This window comes from Adiantum capillus-veneris, chromosome 6 (assembly GCF_014529385.1).
Source record: "Adiantum capillus-veneris isolate H3 chromosome 6, ASM1452938v2, whole genome shotgun sequence".
Classification (NCBI taxonomy): domain Eukaryota; kingdom Viridiplantae; phylum Streptophyta; class Polypodiopsida; order Polypodiales; family Pteridaceae; genus Adiantum; species Adiantum capillus-veneris.
The window spans coordinates 14,561,271-14,576,386 of NC_140936.1; positions in this window are offsets into that span (position 1 = coordinate 14,561,271).

Consider the following 15,116-nt stretch of genomic DNA (forward strand, 5'->3'; position numbering starts at 1 on the left):
TACATATCCAAAAGGTTTCTGACTGGTAGGTTTCTTCCCCTACCTCTCACATAACTTCTACCTCTCCCTCTTCCAAACACAGATTCATTCGAGGAGGGAGTTAAGAAAGAGGTGTAAGACGCCGCCAGAGAGACAAGAGTATTAGGACGTTTGGAAACTTGAGATTCATCCTCTTCAATATTTGGTTTAATTTGGCCAACTATACTTTTGATACCTTTAAAGCCGCCATAAGTGGTTAGCAGAGTCCCACATCCATCAGATTCAAGCTCTTCAAGTGTGTCACGCATAATTGATCTATACTGAATAAAGGCAATTTGAGCTAAGACCAGATCCTTCGCTTTTCCACCAAGCCAAGAGCAAAAGAGGGAAAGGTAAAATTCTTCTGCTTTATCAGGAAAGATACTAGGTAGATTGTTGAGGGCATACCAAATAGCATGGTCAAACCAGATTATGATTGACTCGCAAGAAGCTTTGGGGTCTAAGAATCTTCAAGCACACTTAAGGTAAGGCCTGAACACATTCCACACTATCTCGGTGTAGTAATCAGCATTGCTTTTACTAAAGGTCATCACTCCTTTAGTTCTTTCATATAACCCTGTATTCGAACTACATTTTTTATCATCAAGGAAACTCATATTGAAAGGATCTTTGATTAGATCCCCTTTGTCCAAGAGCTGGATCCCTTTCAGAACTTTAAGTTTGCATTCCTCAATAGTAGCAGGGGCCAAGTTGGCAAGGAAGACCCAGGTTTCCATGGATATGGGTGCAAGAAATCCTTTATTCCGAAACATCCACAGCTTGTGCTCTACTCCCAAGGATTCTACCTCAACTTGTCGTGACGGTAAAAAAGGAAAGGCCCTAGAGACTTTCGGTACCATGTCCAAGAGCGAAGATTCACTGAGTGAACAAAGGTCTTTCTGAAATTCCTTTACTGCTTCTAAAGCGGCTGCATCTCTATAGAATAGGCTATTCGGTGGAGGGACAATAGGTGTAGAGGGAGCAGTAACAAAGATCGGACTAAGCCCACAAAATTTTCTAAGAAGATTAGACAGTTCAGAACCTTTGGAAGAAAAAGACGCTAAGTCTTGAATATGTGCTTTGGAAAGTCCGGCCAGATTCGAAGTAAATTCCATCAAAAGGTTGATACCATCATATTTATTTTTTACAAGGAGAGCTAGTACTTTAACCCATAGGTCAAATGAAATCAGATGGACAAGAGATAGACTAGACTCCTTCAAAGCATCATAAATTAGGGCAGAAGCATCTCTATCTTGTATACATTTTAGTACAAGAAGAGAGGCAAGGGCAAGGGGTTCCACAGGAAGAGTCAGTCCTTGGGAAAGGGAGACACTCTGAAAAATTATCATAAGTTAGAACTCCATAGTCTAGGAAGAGAAGTAAAGACCTGAAGATCTAATACAAAGAGTTACATCTTTTTGAATTTTACAGCCCTATGAAGATAAGGCCTAGTCCTATGAGAGATACAAGGGAAGGTCTTTTCTATTTCATTAGCTAGACGTAATTTCTCTGAAATCAGAGCTCTTTTTTCTAGGTCAGAGCAGACTTTCATTCTTGCAGTGAGCTTTCCCACGACCTGGTTAACAGAAGTAATAGATTATGTAACTGATAGTATTTAAAGTAAAGTGAGAAAAATGACTATAAAGTGGAATGGTAGTGCTAGCAACCTTATCACCAGTCATGTTAAAAAAACCACAGAGACTGTGTGATAGCACCCCAGCCTATTAGAGTATAAACATTATACTATCATAGGCGAAAGTTTCTAGAGTCATTGTCTGAGAGAGAAAAACTGTCAAGTTAATCTCTCTTTTGCATTTATTGTGTTTGTAGCAGTTCTAAATCTATATATATATATATATATATATATATATATATATATATATATATATATATATATATATATATATATATATATATATATATATATATATATATGCAAACGAACATTAACTGTTCACAGACTAACAATTCTAGAAAAGTACAGTGGCATTGCACAATAATTTATTTGCAGTTGAAAATAAATTTTGTACAAAGGTAATGAAGATAACAAAATACAACTCAAGAATCCATAAACCCAAAGTCTGGGAAATTTTGCGTCACACTAAGAGATCCACCATTCGTTAAGAACTGGACATTTTAATCAAGGAAGGTAGCCCTCACCTGCACCCATAGCCACAAGAAAACTATTCGTTAGCACGTGACTGTACGCAGGTGATGCAGGGCATCCCAGTTGTTATCCATGTCACCTTAAAAAAAACACATAGTTCTTAACTAGTATATTGTTCATTTTTTTAAAAACCTTTCTTTGGCATTTTTGCCAATCTGATAAAGGAAAGTGAACACCCATAAAGTAGCTATGTATCTGGTTATTCCTCGATTTTATATATATATCTTTTTTTAAAAAAAACTTTCTTTGCTACACTTAAGTTTTTAGGAAAAAGAAAAACTTCTTTTTTAATTTGACTGGAGAGAATTTCACTCTATAGCGGTAGGCATAGTTAATCTCAAGCCAAACTTAGCTCTATTAAGGACCACCTCATCCTTGTGGTTTGAAGTATAGAAAAAAACAATCTTTTAGAACAGATCCTACTTCAAGAACCCTTTTATAAGCACCCTGAGATATCTTCTAAGAACTTACAAATTTATAAACCTGAGCTCACCCCTTTTTTTATTTTTTATTTTTAAAAAAAACTTTATTTCTCAAGAAATATCCATGCTTATCATGTCATGTCTGACATATTGTAGCCCAAGCCAGATATAAACTGTTTTTTATATATCATAAAGCCCTAGACGAGTCAGTCCTTAGATCAGACTCAGACCTTGTCCGAGAAAGATACGACAAAAGATTAACCAGCAAAGATCAGTTAAAGGGAAATATATGACTTTCCTTATAATACCAAGGCCTTTAAAACCAACTTCTAGAAGCTTTTTTGTATATACTGCAAGATGGTAGGTAAAGATCAGTTCATATATACTTGAGTGAAATTAGGAAGCCAGCAGATGATGACAAGAAAATTCTAATGAATAGCCGAGGTTCAAACCAACCAAGACCTTCAGAACTCAGTCACTATGTTGAAGTAATGATAAGTCACCGAACACTATCACTAAAATTCATAGTATGTGATGTAAAAAAGATCAAGTAAATTTGAAACCAGCTTAATCAATCCGGTATGTGTTGCCACTCTTAGCTCTATAGACAATCTGGTATGTGTTGCCACTCTTAATCAATCCGTTATGGTGTTGCCATTCTTAGCTTTATAAAGAATCAGAGAAAGGGCAACATATCAGAAGCTAGTACTTAGTAAATACAAAATAACTTTTAGCCTATTCAGTGAGATAGACATCTGCTCTAAAAAAAAATTCGATCTTACTAGTAGGTGATGTAATATGGTAAAAACGGTTAAGTCAATTTGCAAAAACAAAATTTACTCCAACACGTGGTCATGTGATACTACTTACTACCAACCTAATTTCAGAAGATAGGACACCTTTTCCAAAACTTGTATTAAGTGCCCTCAGAATAATCTTCAGCCGATTCAATAGAATAGGTACCAGAACTAGAAAGTGAATCAGTCAAGGGACTATCCTCTTACTCAAAGGACCTCAGCAATGTAGTGTTACAATAAACCAAAATATCTTTTCAACCTTATAAGATCATTACAGCTCATTTTTTGTGAGTTTCTGGTTTATTTTCCGATCTGCAGTATCCCATTCAAGAGTACATTACATCTATTGAGTAGTTTTTTAATGGAATATAACATCATCACCCATATATACAAATCCTTTCCTTTAAGTACCATACAATCCTTTTTTCTCAGCAGCCATACTCCCTCATACCTGGCAGTCTCCACATTTTCCTTTTTTCAAATTATAGATTTTTTCTCAAAAAACCAGTTTTACAGCACTTTTTATGGAAACCAGACATATTACTACCATCATTCAAGAAAAACTAGGTAGTTCTTAGTTTAACAGAGCCATTCACACTTCTTCCCCTAATAGTAAGAGTCAATTTCCAGAACCAGGTTATATATATATATTTTTTGTTTATTTTACAAAAACAAACACCATTAGTCAAAGAGAGTTACAATTTCCTATCTGTCCCAGAGCAGACATGTACTCCCACTAAAATTTCTCCCATAAACCAGTAAGAACAGTTTTCGGAACAATTTTCCTTTTTTTAAAAATCTATATTACTTGTTTTTCAAGGCCTTTCAAAACTTTTTTCAGCATAGCTTCAAAATAACAATTGCCAGTCTCTAGAGTAAGAAATATTTTCTGTTTGACCTATAGATTAGGAGACGCAGACACCTCCACGATGTCCTTCCCATTCTTTTTTGGCATGTTGAGCATACAGTAATAAAATAGCTTCTAACACACACAGTATAGAATGTTCACACAAGTGAATAAAAAGCACAATGCTAAGTGAGTATGAATACTCACCTTTAAGAGGCTTTTATATATGTTGATGTCCATCAGAAGACAATACACCAGACTCGGACAGGGTTACGCCACTCGAGAATGCCCATACGGGCCATTAACTCAGGGATTGTCATCAGCTAGAGATCCGGATGCTCCAGACCGTGTCGCACACCATTCGCTGCTACTGTCTCATGCCAACCAAACCCTAGCCCACATGCGGTGGCATGTTGTAGGAATCACGACTACTAAATGGAGAGAAGAGTTAAAATGCTACATAGTACACTATTGTGTATAAAGCTCGATTGTGTATAAAGCTTAGATTTTTATTAAGTTTAAATGCAAGGTCCAGTCCCCTTCTTCTCAGTTACACCCTAGCAATAGATAAAACACCGCTCCCATGGTCGATATACGATGCGAAATCCATTATGTGATTATTGTATCAAACCCCCAAGTTGATGATACACAACCCGTTATCCATGCTACAGAATCTATACTGAGTTTTTATGTCATATAGTACTCCACTAGGGTAAATTATCCATGCCCTGATCTTACCGGTGTGAGTTAATCTACACAAAGACGGAGATTTTAAGTAATCAATTATTATTTCCAATTTTGTTTTGAAGTAAAAAGGTGGTTCTATAAGATAGATGACAATTTTACACAACAAAGTCCAAAGTATTGGTATGGAGTAACTTTTCCTGCATTACTATACCCAGCTTATTTGCCCCTCAGGTGTATCTATCCTAATATGGCTGACCGTCAACAACTGGTTTTTTCCATAGCAACAGCTCATCTTTATCAGCCAAGAGAATCTACTTGGAGAGAGACTTTACTCCGTTATGAACTTCATTTATTTCCACAATTAGGAACCTCTGTATCTCATACTAAATGGTGGACATATCAGTACCGAGTGACGCGTGTAACCGTTTGGGGTCGTGAGCATTTTAGGAACAATATCAGATTGGCGATGGTAACTGAGGCTCTGAGCCTAGGGCCACAGTATTATTTCATAGAACATTCATTGAAGCCAGGTTTTTTTGAGCGATTATACCTGCTAGCCCAATTCCTTCCACCTCATAAGATTTTTTTGTATCGTAGTTATGGTCATCTATTAAGAGGATATTTTAACAGTACTCCACGCACCCGGGAGTATGGGTTAGTCTTGGTGACTCGTATCCTACCTTTAACAGAGTGTCCAAACACCTGCTTTTACTGCGACAACTGTTTGTGTGATCATGTAATGGGTGGTTTAATAGAGATGTAGATGAGGGGATCCCAAAATACTTATCAGCCAGGCTTCTTTTTGTCAATTTTAATAGAAGTGTGTGCGTGCGCCATGCTCGTGACGAGCCATGACCACTTCAACGGATCAAAGATACATTGATTGATGGGGGAGCCACCCCACGATTATGGATGAGCCCATACTATCACCTTTGCACGTTTGTTATTGCGGCACCCAATGTCCTTTTCCACTCCTCTAAGTTCCTTTTCTTTCCAATGGTGATGATCGTTATCCTGCTTTCTTGAACTATCTCCAAGAACTTAGCTATTGTTGGGTTTGTGGCCTTTGACCTAATGTCGACAACTGGCATGTGAGAACCTCCATTTGTACAGTCGGCATCCTAATAGGCATGTCCTTCTTCAGCGGCTATAGGAATCACCTCTACACATGTATAGGGTAATATTTGGACATTTGGCTTATGAGCTGTAAGGCCTTTAGTGTTGCTATGTGTAAGCTAAATACAGAAGGAGTGCCAGCCAAATATCCACTCCTCTTTGTGTATAAATAAAGTCTAAAGTCTATGTTGTAAATATACACTTTCTATATTGTAAGCTAAAGGTATTATATGCTTTTGGTGTGTTGAATCCACTTTACAAAGGAGTGTGTGTACTTCTCTCTCTCTCTATTTCCTTCACAGTGTAACCATGGCTATCGTCTATTTCAAGCCACCTTGAGCTTCTTCTATCCAACAAGTGGTATCAGAGCTTTGATTTCATCCCGGGGACATCTTGGAGAAGAGGAAGAAGAGGTGAGAAAGAGCTGAGAAGAAAGGCTGCAGCTATTTGGATGTTCTTAGCCTCAAAAGGTGACAACAAGAAGGTTGATCGCAGGAGCTTTGCCTTGCTTGTAAACAAAAGTGCACAATCTGCAAGGTGGGATAAGGCCCCAAGCTGGCATATCAATGCTACTACAAGAGAAAAATCCTCAAATATAGTTAGCATGCTGCTTCTGAAAAGTCCCAAATCCATACGCATCGCGCGTTCTAATTGGTGAAGGTTCGCCTTCAGGAGGAAGAAGGGGAGCCTGGTCATGATTTGTTGCATCACTATTTTCAAACACACACGGGGATTGTGCACATTAAGCATCAATTCAGTGTGGTATCACACTCTGCTCGCTCAGCCCTTGCGTGCTCCATAGAGTGCCTCTGCTCACTCACCCCTTGTGTGCTCCATTGAGTGTCACCATAGGCTATCGGACTGCACCATATCCATATCATCAAGCTTATCACTTCCCTCTATGGAAACAAAATCGTAGGCAAGAGAGAGAGAAATTGTTGCACACCCTGCACGGGCTAGCTATGCCGACAAAGCTAATCCTTGAATCTCTCCTTTAGCAGCAACGTCTTCTAGTAGTGTAGCTAGAGAGTGGGATCCAATGGCGAACATTAGAGGGGCAAGTGGGCATCCCTATTTTTATTGATCTTTTAACCTTAAAAGCACCCACAATTATCTCATTGAAAAGGAGCCCGGATTGGCTACCACTGTCAAGGGTGTTGACTAGGTGGCACATCCATGGCCCAAAGCCATATGACTTCATGACATATTCAATGAGCAACCATGCTATTTTTTCGTAAGCTTTATCAAGATCCAATTGAAGCAAGATACACTCTTGTTTAGTGAAAGCAGCATATTTGATGCTGATCATTGCTGCCAAAATGTTATCATAGATTGAACTTCCCTTGTTGATGAATCCATGTTGGTGGGGGGTGAGGACTTTGTTAAGGAGGGGGTAGAGCCTCAGGGAAACAATTTTGGTGAAAATTTTCTATGAAATGGACATCATTGTTATGGTTTTCCAATGCTTAAGTTGGGAGCATCAAACTTGTTTGGGGATAGGCTTAATGAGGCCTTCTTTTGATTCTTAAGTCCATGACCCCATCACCAAGGGCTCAGTTAGCCATTCTCATGATAGGATACTTAAGATCATCCCAAAATTCTAGGAAGAAATCAGTAGTCACGGGACCTCTCTTTGCCTAGAGCATGCAGTGCAAGGAAGGATTCATCCTTGGTGAATTCCTTCTCCAAGAGGTTGGCTTCAGAGTGGGATACCATTCTTTTGAAGATCCCAAGGAGAGTCGATCTATCACCATCTATTGTTGGGGAGCGGGCCTCAAGTTGGCCTATGATCTGTTGCAGGTGGTTGAGCATTAACAAAGCCAATTTATTAGGATTATCAACTTCATTTTCATGTGCATTAGTGAGTGGAGACTTCTTTTGACTTTTAGGGCTGCAAGTACGATTAGCCTCCTCCGGCACAGGAGGATGGTTTCTCTAGAAAGAATTTTCATAAAGTCTAATATCTAGCTTTACCCAAATGATTTTCTCATGTTAAACCGATCATTTAATATGGGAAGATAAAAGGGAAACAAGAGCTAGAATATAGATATGTGTTTTTAGACCAAGCTCAGCACGGGGAAAAAAGGAGATGGTTTCATCTCAGCAAGGGCTCACAAGGAGTTGGTCTACTGAAGAACAGTGTGTGAATAATGAATCTTAAAAGACCTTAGGACGCTTTTATGTCCTTGGACACTTTTTGTCATGTTCAGTGACCATTTTTCTTGTATTATTTGAAGACTATGGAAATGAATTTCTAGAGGCTATATATCCACAAAGCTGTCTCATGAGATGAAAAACACTTCACTTTTTTTTGGCATATTGATCTCACCATTAATCTTACTCTTGCACAACATTTTTGAACCTAAACTGTGTGAAAAAACGAGTCTTGTTTTTGGCTTTTTCTTAAATTTTTGCAACTATACCACTCTAAACTTCATGTTTGTGAGGTTTAGATTGCTAGAGGATAAGCATTCATAGTTCTCAACATGTTTTGATGCTTCTAGGGAGAACTAAGTGTTAAAATTGAAAGTTATGACCAACTTACAAGAATTGCATAATCCTATTTTGTGACCAAAATTAGCACGTTTATGATTTCTTGGGTGGCTTTCTTGATATCCAAATGCGATTTTGATTGTGTAAGTGGTATGTATAACATAAAGCTAATCTTCCTTGAGTTTTGGGGGACCTAATACGCTATAAAGCATAGTATATGATGATGGTTGATTTTTTTGATTGCTGAAGAATACGAGACATTTTAGTGTAACAAGTATAGCTTTCTCAATATTGCTAGTTTCTTAGGCCAATTGTGTGTATTTTGTAGGTAGTAACCATTTCTAATCATAAACTACAAATTTGGCTAGATAATGAGTAGTTTCTTTGCGATTCTAGAGGTCATAATGCTAAACCCAGTTTTTTCACGTTTGTTGTATTTAGCACTTCATCATTGTCCCTAAGGTTCCACTTAGTAAGAGATCCATTATTATTTTGACATGCTCCATGGATTCTTTTGAATCCAATGGCCTAAAGTAAAATAAGAAAACATGTATATAGTATCAGTATTGGGCATGACTATAGAAACTTTGATGATAGGTCCGCAGAATGGCAAAATGCAACTTTTTTGTACCTTTTTTTTGCCCCGAAAAAAATAGTGAGGTAAAAGCAACCATATGTTTTGATAACCAACCCATTGAAGTTAACGAGGCACTTTATCTCATGTCCTACAAAAATCCCCACTCTTATTTATATGCAATCAACAGTAAGAAATGGTTGTTTTGTGCCAAATGAACTGGTCCATCAACTTTGGAGGCTTGTTATGACCAAGATATGAGAATTTTACAAGTTTCTCATTTTTTCCATATGTACTAGTCCTTGTACTATAAGCTCATGAAAGGATTTTTCAAAATGAGTAGATCTACTATGGTTTTGGAATTTTTTTCCCAAAACCCTAAAAGGACACTTTTATGTCATGTTAGGTTACCAGACTAGTGTTAAGTTGTCCATGAAAGGTTGTACTTGGTTCATTGCAATAGGGTAAGTGGGACATGGATCTATTAACTTGGTTGGCAAAGACTTAGTACACCGTTGGGAACTATAGACTTAATAATGGAGTCTTTTGGGGCTTGCCCTTGGCTTTACCATTATTGAGCCACTTGCAAGCTCAACAAGAACCATAATCAATCGAGAAATGTTAAACCCTCTCCACTACTCTTTGCAATCAACAGTCTCTAGTCCAGGGTGTGGCTGCTTGAGAACTAATTTTCAAAGGTAAAGAAGAGTAGAAACTAAGGTTTTGAGGGTACCAAAGCACAATGTAGTATATACATAAGTTTAGTTAGAATGTCTGACAATAATAAAGAGAGAAAAATGAATATTGACAACTTTGATTTTGCACATGAAGGTGCTACTGATGATGCCCCAATGTTTGTGAACTATCTTGTTACTAGGTTGCAACAAGCTATGGGCAACCCTGCCTTGCAAACCAAAGTTACTCAACAACTTCGTGCTTATGGGATTTACCTACCTCTCCAAGAAGAGAGAGATCGTAGGAATCAAACCAAAGTTACTCAACAACTTCGTGCTTATGGGATTTACCTACCTCTCCAAGAAGAGAGAGATCGTAGGAAGCCTCTTGTTGACACTTCCAAAAGAAGACTCTCTTCGATAAGAGAAGAGGAGGAATCCAATGAACAAGAAATAAGTGCCGCCATAGGAGAGACCATTACCCTTTGACATATTCAGAACATGTGCTTGAAAGAGTTGCAGAGAAGGAAGCTTATAGATTTTTAGATGGGTACTCTGGATACTATCAAATCACAATTGCACTAGAGGACCAAGATAAAACGGCTTTTATAACCGAATTTGGAGTGTTCGCATTTCATGTTATGGCTTTTGGCTTAACCAATGCCCCTACTACCTTCCAAAGATTGATAAACACTGCTTTTAGGGAATATTTGAGGGAGTTTTGGGAAGCTTTCTTAGATGAACTTTCCATTTATTCCTCTTGGAAATAACATCTATCATGTTTACAAAAAGTATTTGAGAAGTGTAGATTGTATCGCATCTCCTTAAGCCCTTTCAAATGCCAATTTTGGGTTAAACATGGAATCATTTTAGGACATATAGTGTCCAAAAATGGGATTTCCACAGATGAGAGAAAAATTAAAGTTATTGCTTATTTGCCACCACCTACAAACTGTAAAGGAGTTCAAAGGTTCATGGGCCATGTTGGTTATTACCAGTGGTTTATTTAAACTTTGCTGAGATAGCTCGTCCATTGTACAAACTTCTTATTGAGTTCCATTGGACCGCAGAGTGTGACCATGCTTATGAGTCATTGAAAAAGACCTTGACAAGTGCTTCCATTCTATGAGTGCCCGATTGGAATGTAATTTTCCATGTGCATATTGATGCATCGAACTTTGCTATTGGGTGTGTTCTAGCTCAACCAAGAGAACAGAAATTGGATTACCCCATTATCTTTGCAAGTCGTCAATTAAATGATGTTGAGAGGAACTACACCACTATAGAGAGGGAATGTTTAGCTATGATTTATGCGGTAAAGAAATTTCGCTACTACCTTCTTGCCAACAAGTTTGTTTTCTATGTTGATCATCAAGCATTGTTGTATCTAGTAAATAAACCTTGTTCCACGCAAAGAATTACACAATGGTTGTTAATTCTTCTTGAGTTTGATTTTATTGTTGTGGTGAGACCCGATAAAAGACATGTCATGGTAGATCACATATCTCGCATACCCAATGGTGAAGCCCCTATGGGAATCAATGATGAATTGCTCGATACTTCCCTGTTCCTAGTGGAGACCATGTCTGAATGGAGTGAAAAGATTGTGAAATTTCTAGTTAATGGTTTTCCACCCAAAGAGCTTAGTAAAGATAAAGCTTTAAAACTGTTAAAGGAATGTCAACCTTATTCTCTAATTGCATGAATTCTCTACAAGCTAGGGAAGGACGATATTCTCAGACGTTGTGCTCGTGAGGATGAGTATTTATACATACTGGATGAAGCCCACATAGGTATAGCCGGAGGACATTTCTCAGGGGAGCTAACTACTAGAAAGGTGTTGCAATCAAGCTATTGGTGCCCTACCTTGTTCAAAGATGCATCACTTTTTGCAAAAGGGTGTGATGAATACCAATGATACAAGGTCACACAACAAAAGGATAAGATGCCCTTACAGCCTATTAAAGTGACTCAACCATTTGAAAAGTGGGGTTTAGATTTTGTAGGTGCAATTAGTCCGGCAGCTCGTAACACTCAATCTCAATATATTATTGTTGCCACCACTAACTAAGTAACAAAGTGGGTGGAAGCCAAGGTGACACACAAGGCTGATGCAAGGTCAACTACTAAACATTATTACAAGATTTGATTTATCCCTTTGATATGGTGAGTGGCAATGATACTCATTTTATAAATGGATTACACGCAAGGCTGATGCAAGGTCAACTACTAAACATTACTACAAGATTTGATTGTCCCTTTGATATTGTGAGTGACAATGGTACTCATTTTATAAATGGAGTAATAAGGGAACTCATGACAAACTTCATGATAGCCCACCACAAGTCTACACCTTATTATGCACAAGAAAATGGCTTAGCTGAGAGCACTAACAAGACCTTGATTTCTATCTTGACCAAAACAGTGGAAGCTCATCGCACAAATTGGAATTTGAAGCTGACATCTGCTCTATGGGTTTATCGTACTTCTTACAAAGTGTCTATTAATTGTAAACCATCGAAAATGGTATATGGCCAAGAAGCAGTTATGACATGGGAGTTTGTAATTCCTAGTCTACGAATAGCTTCACAACAAGTTTGGGATGGTAACCCTTTAGTTGAGCATTTATATATCCTTGTTGAGAGGGTAGATGAAGAAAGGCAATCGGTTGTGAAAAATGCACTTGTGGAGAAAGATAGGAGAAAGAAATGGGTTGACCATCATCTAAGGAACAAAGATATCAATGTTGGTGATAAAGTCCTTGTGTATCGAGCGCAAAATGAGAAAAAAAAGTTGAAATATGCGGAAAAGGACCATATAGAGTATGTGAAATCACCCCACAAGGTACCATTCGTGTGGAAAATCTTGATGGAGTTGAAACCATTGGATTCCTCAATGGGAGAAAATTTAAAAGATATTATGATCTTTTAAGCCAAGAGGAGCTACGTGCCATCCATTAAAAGAAGGCAGTCAAGGCACAAGTAGAATTGAAGAAGATACAAGATCAAGCTGAGGCTAAGGAGCGAGAACAATGTATAAGACACCAACAAGAGGCCAACCTTGGAGTCACACATGCATTTCATGTTGAAGGAGAGGATGATTGGTTGGACTCTGACACACCTCTACAATACCCAATTGAGTTAATAGCACCTATGAGAAAGTACTATATAACACCTTATTGGACATGGGTGCTAAATATCATTTGTTGTAAAATATGGAGTGTGGTGTTAGATTGGAAAGCCATCTCTATCTCAGGGTACTATCCAAGTCAAGGGTGTCAACAAAAAAAAACTACGATTTTTGGAACCCGGAACACTTCTGTGAGTTATGACAATGCTCAAGACTTTTTGGTCATGCCGTTGGAACTATGGAAGAAGACAATATAAACCTAGGATGCACGTGGATGATAGCAATCAAATGCACTATTAATTCGGAGACTAGGAGTGTTACAACACAGAAACCAACTCTTAGCCCTACCACTCAAGCAATAGTCCCTGAGATACTACCTCTTGAGGAGATAAAACTCAAAACATTGCATGTCCAGGAGGTTGAACCATATGTCCCTATAGCCCAACTCTCTAGAGCTTCAACTTCTATAGCTAAAACAAAGCTTGAGACACACAAGACCCATCGTGATATAACTAAGAAAACATATAAATGGGTTCCTAAAGCTTTTTTAGATTCTAGAAAAAATAGGAGCTTTGTAAGAGACACACCACTCGCTCCAAAAAATGTAAGAAAACATTGCATTGGGTTCATAAAAGACTATTGGAAGACCAAGGCTACTATGACGGAAATGATCAAATATGGGTGCCAAAACGTAAATTGTGTTCTTACCAGTCACTTAATCCATGTGAGACAAATCTTGTAACGATAAAGCCGATTGAAGATTGTGGGAAGGGAAAGGTCACATAACACTATACACGTAATCCGGAGCTAGTTTGGGTACCAAAGAAAGGAAGATTTATTCCACCAAGCTCAAATACAGGGAAGTCAAATTCTTGCTCTTCGTGTAGTTTCTATATAGAAAGACAAGCTTCAACACAACCTCCACCTACCATTGTAAATATCCATACAAACAAGATAGAATTTGCATCTCCTGTTGTAAGGTCACCACCTACAACAACGTTGCAAATAAAATCATGGGAGAGTACCTTACCACCCTTGCAACTAGATGAAACTCCTAGGGTGATCAACAACTATTGGTCAAAGTCTTTACCCATGACAACTTGGAACAATTGGTTCCTGAAAATGACGGCATCACTCCAAAAGGTGTGATCTACCCAAGGAAGGGGGAAGTGTTTTCTGACATCCATCATTCACCAGCTCCCCTCTTAACCTTCCTCCCAAACTTCAAATCTCCCAATCTTAGGGAATGTATATATATAGCCTTATACTCACAAAAAAAAAAAACTAAAAGAGCAAGAGCCACCAAACAAAGCTGAAAACCTACAAGTTCTAGTACATAACCCAAAATCATAAAAACACATTATGCACAAGGACACGACCTTTTAACATGACCCTTATAATATTTTTACTCTAACCATCATCTATCCATGTGTACAGATATGGCTAGTACACTAGAGTCATCCACTACAAGCTTGACAATTCCTTCACAAGATCGTTCTTTGTTAGGTTTGACTTGCGATGTGTGGAATCCATAGCCATTAACCTTATCTCATGTGTCCTTCCCCATGTGTGCCAGAGGATGATATTAAGTGAGGAGAAGTATGCCCACAATTTAGAATAGATTGGGCAGTGTCTAGCTACTTTAAAGGTAAGCACAAGAAGGTCATCAGCATACATCATTGTTGTGTATATCATAAGTATGATATACATAGCAATAGTAAAATGAGATAAGTGATCATTTCATAAGAGATGGTTGATTGAAAGAAAGGTTCAAGTGCTTTGAGAATCGAAATCAAGAACAATAAAAAAGAAGGGATTGAAGAAACGATGGTTACCTTAAACTGTCATAATGAATCTTTTGAACAACATATGTCCCTTCACTATAAGAAGAAAAGTTGAGAATCGTTGCCATTAACGCAGATTAACAAAGTAAAATAGAAAGAGAATATAATGCATGACCGACAATAGCGGCTGCAAAGGACGTTTATTAGTATAGCAGATGTGCATATATATCTACATGTATCATCGCAAAGTATTACCGTATATATTGACGTTACATGGCTATTCAAAAGCAACAATATATGTAGTAATAGATGCACATATATACCTACATCTATTACCGCATGCATTACTGTGTATATTGCCGCTACATGGATTTTCAAAAACAAAAATTGGATGGCCCAAATGAGCAT